The sequence below is a fragment of the Megalobrama amblycephala genome, linkage group LG15, assembly GCF_018812025.1.
Source record: "Megalobrama amblycephala isolate DHTTF-2021 linkage group LG15, ASM1881202v1, whole genome shotgun sequence".
Classification (NCBI taxonomy): domain Eukaryota; kingdom Metazoa; phylum Chordata; class Actinopteri; order Cypriniformes; family Xenocyprididae; genus Megalobrama; species Megalobrama amblycephala.
The window spans coordinates 30942276-30948198 of record NC_063058.1 but is presented as its reverse complement, the minus strand read 5'-3'; the positions used below and the strand labels follow the sequence as shown (position 1 = coordinate 30948198).

Below are 5923 nucleotides of genomic sequence, written 5' to 3'. Positions count from 1 at the left end.
TAAGGAGAAAAATACATTTATTTATTTATAATAAATTATCAGTTTCATAATTGTTGTGCTCTTTCCGTGTGTGTGTGTGTGTGTGTGTGTGTGTGTGTGTGTGTGTGTGTGTGTGTGTGTTATGCAGTTGTGCACGCGCGTCTCTCGTTGTCAGCTGTGGTAGTCCGATGGCAGTTTTTTCGATGGCTTCTAACCTAAAACGACAAAATGAACACATTCAATAATGTTTCAGGTATCGTTTGTCTATTAAGAAACATTTGTTACTGACAATTTGGATTCGTGAGACCAAGATTAGCGTACATTTGAAGATAGGCCGTAACGGTCAGCCGCGACGGACAACAACTTCAGCAAAGGTTTGTAAATGTAATCTTGTCATATAATTTAAACTTTACAAGATAAACAGTGGTTATGGTAGCTAATGTCTGCTAAACTAAAATTTAAAATACCTTTTCGACCGACGAAAGAGAAAACTCAAGGAAACTCATCTGAGAAAATCACCGGCAGGACCGTTAACTCTCGACGCAGCTGAGCGTTGCCATGGATACATGCGCGTAACCTAAAGAATGACGTCACTCGATCGTCACTTGCTTGTATCTCACAGTGTGGCTATATTACACTTTTTGCCACATGCTATACCTTTCTTAAGTGTAAAAAGTAAAGTAATTTTTTTATTAGTAACTCTTCTTTAATAAAACCATGTTTGACAGGTATTTATGGGTATAGGAATTGTTTTACCTGTGTTATTTTCCAGTTTCTTTGCCAGCAAAATGCTTTTCCATTCTTCATCTTTTCTTTGGCTGCATTCATTGAAGTCAATAACATTATTTTAGAGCTCCATGGGATTAAATTTTCTTCATGCATGTGAATACATAATAAATTGTATAGGCTATCTTATATTCAGTAGCCTACTATTGGGGGCATCATGATTTTGATGTTTAAAATGATAACTGCTGAAAGCACACATGATCTGATGACATCTTTAATTAGTTAGTAGGTTGAAGTTACTCCATTATTTTTTCCCATAGGCTAACATGAAAGTTGTTCATTTTTAATATTTACTTCATTTTACAATGAATGGGTCATTCTACAGAAAAGTCCACTTTTCTGTCCCTTTACAGAAATATTACACTTAAACACTTTAGGATTACAAATTTTTTTATATTTTAATATGAAACAATATTTGAACAATTAAACCTTCTTGCGCATCAATGTGGCAATATTTGTTTTTTAATTATAATAATTCCAAACAGCACAGAAGTGCTTGTCCCCACAGTCATGTGGTAAAGTGCTTTATTTTGAGCTCAGAAACAGGGTTTAAATATAATGTATGCATAACTGTCAAATATATTATGTAAATGACATTAAAAAAAAACAAATGCTGAATAAATATTATAAAATATATATATATAAAAAAACTGGTGTTGTGTCACTGGTGTTACCTTTAACAAAAATCTCTTATTTTGAAATAAAAATCACATACACTGTGTGGTATAATACAAATATTTTGAGTGTCCATTATTCTGTCCCTTATTTTCCTATAAAGAACCCTTATTTTCCTTTCCAGAAGTTGGCAACCCTAACTGACTCTCATCTAGAAAACATACTCAGGGGTTGAGGTTCTTTCAATCGAAGTAAGGTCCTAAATGAAGAACAGGAACTGGCTATTGTCAACATGGTGATTGCTGACAATGAAATAAAACATTCAGTACAGAGTTGTAGAGGACAACCTTATCTTTGGGAATATTGCAGCAATCAGTATAACATCCATTTCTGGGCTAAACACAGTCTGAATGAAAAAACTATACAAAGTTCCTTTTGAAAGGGACGGTGAGCGCATCAAAGGACTCCTGTTGCCAATACGTCCAGGTAAGGTTATACAATACAGTCATTACTGTACTATACATAATGTGTTTTACAGTAAATTACTCTATAAACCTGGAGTACAGTAGGATATACAGTAGGTATACAGCAGAGCATTTACACACACTGTGTCTGATTACTTTCAGAGAGTCATGGAGTTGGTGTTACAGATCCCTTGTTCCCCTGGACTCCATTTCCCATGATCCTCCTGTTTCATCACCTGCACTCACTTCCCTCGTCAGCTCCTCATCATCACTCATCACCTGCACCTGGACTCTATTATCATCACTCCCTTTATATGGCACTCACTCCCTGCACTCCTTGTCCGTTCTCTGTTTAAGTTAAGTGTTAGTTTGGTGTTCTCTACCTGTGTTTATTAAAGAACTACTATTATTGTGGAAATCCGTATCTGCCTCGTTTCTCTACCAGCTACACGTAACAGAAGAACGGACCTTTAAACCGACCGGATTTCCACTAAGCAAAGGATGGATGTTTCCTTCATCTCCCGGGCTCCAGCTTCTCCCTTGCCTCCCACAACGATGACACCGGCCGATAAATTGATCGGGCTTCTTCAGGTTGGTCGTTCACTGGAGAGGTATGTGGAGGAGTTTGTTGAGCTTGCTTATCTGACTAACTGGCCCGATGCTTATTTGATCGCCCTGTTTTTGGACGGTCTGGATGACAACACTCTCCGTTTGGATGAACCTGATTCTCGTTTCTCCTTAAGCGAAACTATCAATTTAATTTTGTTTTTTAATAATTCCAAATTCTTGGTGGAAAAGGTTCAGGATGAGTGTTTGTCACCAGTCCGTCCAGAAACAAGGTTGGCCGGGCCAGTTGGTCAGCCTCCGTATTCCTCCGCTTACCCCTCCAGTGAACTTCCTGCCTGTCCCACGCTGGACCCACACTCCTCCGCTGGGTCCAGAAAGCGGAGGAGGAGAAAAGCTGCTCCATCCAGTCCCGAGCCTGCCGCTCCAGCCCTCTCTGAGCTGCCGCTCCAGCCCTCTCCGAGCCTGCAGCTCCAGCCCCCTCCGAGTCTGCCGCTCCCGTTCCTACGGGACTTTTAATCCTATATGAGGGAATGAACTGGCCCTCAGCTCCAGCCGCCGCCGAGCCCTCAGCTCCAGCCACCGCCGAGCCCTCAGCTCCAGCCGCTCCAGCCGCCGCCGAGCCCTCAGCTCCAGCCCCCTCTGAGTCTGCCGCTCCCGTTCCTACAGGACTTTTAATCCTATATGAGGGAATGAACTGGCCCTCAGCTCCAGCCGCCGCCGAGCCAGCCGCTCCTGCCCGGCACGAGCACGCTCCTATGATGAACTTTGTTATAAAAGTCTCCAGCCCTAAGACTGTTTACCCTCCCTGCCTCCCTCTCCCACCTCCTCCCATTTGTGTCTGCACTGCACCTCCGCCTCAAGCCTCCTCACCCAGATCTCCACCTCGGCCCTCTGGTCGATTACCTTCACCCTGGCTCCAACCTCCCTCGACTCCACCATGGTCCATCAGCCCACCAGTCTCACCAGTCTCCATCCTGCCCCCGTTTACACCTTGGTCACTCGTCAGCCTGCCTTCACTTCTGGACTGCACTCCTTCGTCTCCGCTCCGTCCCTCCGTTCCAGTTGGCTTCCTCACTCCCCCTGGTGTTCTCTTTGTTGTATGTCGTCTGTCTTCAACTGCGGCCTTCTGGAGCCCTGGCTGCGCTTCGGTCGGCGGAGCCGTCGGTTCCGCCATCTCCCGCCGGTCCTTCAGCGCCTCCTGGGCTCGATGGCATCAAGGCCTCGGTAAAGGCTCTGGACCCGCCACGGCCGCCCTCAGCCCCTGACCCGCCGTGGCAGCCCGCTGCACCTGACCCGCCGTGGCAGCCCGCTGCACCTGACCCACCGTGGCTGCCTTCAACTCCTGACCCGCCATGGTTCTCGGACCTGCCCTGGAGACCTCCAATCCAGTCTACTCCTCCCCCTGCTCCGGCTTGAGGTCTCCAGGGCGCCCACCCCCCTCCCGGTTGTTCCATCTACGGCGCGAGGACGCGCCTACCGGGAGGGGGAGGTACTGTTACAGATCCCTTGTTCCCCTGGACTCCATTTCCCATGATCCTCCTGTTTCATCACCTGCACTCACTTCCCTTCGTCAGCTCCTCATCATCACTCATCACCTGCACCTGGACTCTATTATCATCACTCCCTTTATATGGCACTCACTCCCTGCACTCCTTGTACGTTCTCTGTTTAAGTTAAGTGTTAGTTTGGTGTTCTCTACCTGTGTTTATTAAAGAACTACTATTATTGTGGAAATCCGTATCTGCCTCGTTTCTCTACCAGCTACACGTAACAGTTAGAGGCCAATCAAGTCCCACATGAAATTATCTATCTATAAATGAAATACCTCTGCACATAACTGCAGGAGGCTGGGTGAAACAATCGTGTGGTGTTTTTGACATACAAAGCCAGAATCTCTTTGAATGTGTGGAGAAAGACAGGTGAGTGACTCAACTATTTGTTCTTAGATTTGTGATCTTTAAGCTTTAGTGTATGCAAAAATTTAGTGTGTTGTAAATGGTGGTGTTTTTGTGACTGTGGAGGTGATGGTGGTCTGTCTTTTATTTGAGAAGGAGTCTGTGACTTGGAGCCAAAGGAAGACCTGCTCCATTGGTTTCAAGACCTCTAGCATGGCATTAACGTTGTGGGGTGATGGGCATCTCCAAATTGGAAAATGGTATCTGTTTCTAAATGTGCATGTGAGGCAGTTTAATGGAAAGGCATGTCTCTCTTGAAGGTGAAAGCGTTGAAGGATTGTGGCAGTTGTGTTGAGACACCTCAGGCTGAGATTGTGACCATAGGGGAGATTACTGGTACTTAATTAAAGGCTCTACCGCAGAGACTGCAAGGATGTGGGGATCACACAAAATGCACAACTCAGTCTGCTTGACTTTAAAATTGACATTGCACACTGCCTTTGCAAAGAAAACAAGGGTGGGCTGAAGCGCAAAGGTAGGCCCTCACAGAGCACTGAATCAGCTCTGGATGGGAAAAAACATCGAAGACCTGCCTTCCCACTTCCACCACAGCCAGTGCGACAGGACCTGACCAACCACTGGCCTACCATGATGCCTCAAAAAGCCAGGTGCAAGTATCCTGGCTGTAACAGAGTCGTTCGGGTGAAGTGCACCAAATGTGAGGTGTACCTGTGCCTCACCTCTGAAAAAAACTGCTTCGTTAAGTTTCATACATAAAAAGGTGAAGTTTCAAGGATTGGCGGGGGCATACATCTAATGTTGAATTTTCATGGGTTGGCGGGGGCATACATCTGAGTAATGTTGAATTTTCATGAATGTTGAATGTTGAATTTTCATGAATGTTGAATTTTCATGGGTTGGCGGGGGCATACTTCTGATTAATGTTCAATTTTCATGAATGTTGAATTTTCATGGGTTGGCGGGGACATACATCTGAGTAATGTTGAATTTTAATGAATTGTAATGTTGAATTTTCATGATTTATATCAATGTTTTTTGATACAAGAGGAACAGTATTATATTTGTTTATAATTGTATATATTTGGAAAAAAAAAGTAATGAAATTCAAAGAATATAAAGCATTCAGCGAAAAATCAAATAAAAGCACAAGTTGTTGGAAAGTATGTACAAAGTGTTGTTTATAATTACTATTAAAGCTTATAATATCACCAATTTAATCAACACAAACAAACAAACAAAAAATTTAATAAAAGTAAACAAACTTATTCTAAGCTATTTCCACTATTGTACGTTGTTGCCATATGGCAACATATCATGAAGTACCTTAAAATAATATTTTTTTCCAAAAATTTTTTACAGCACTGTAAGTTAAGCCATTCTAAGAAAAGAAAAAGAATAAAATAATTTTTTTATAGGTCTATCATAATGCGTGCGGTAGAGGGTTAAGCAGGCCTCTCTTGGAGTTTGTGGCGTAATATGCACTCCTTAAAGAAACCAATCTTTGAATGCATGGCCTAATGGTGGGTATTGTTATGGTCGCCACCTCCGTGTATTGTTCTGAGTGGCTGACCTCTCAGGGTGAGTTCTGTTGGTAAA

General features: G+C 43.5%; 1 long non-coding RNA gene across 1 annotated transcript; it reads right to left on the bottom strand.

Annotated features, from left to right (window-relative positions):
- LOC125247374 lies at window positions 1-477 on the bottom strand. The gene is made up of 2 exons (XR_007180070.1): window positions 447-477; window positions 1-194 (listed from the first exon to the last, which is right to left on the bottom strand). It is a non-coding gene; the product is annotated as an uncharacterized LOC125247374 (long non-coding RNA).
- Window positions 478-5923: the final 5446 nt, after the last annotated feature.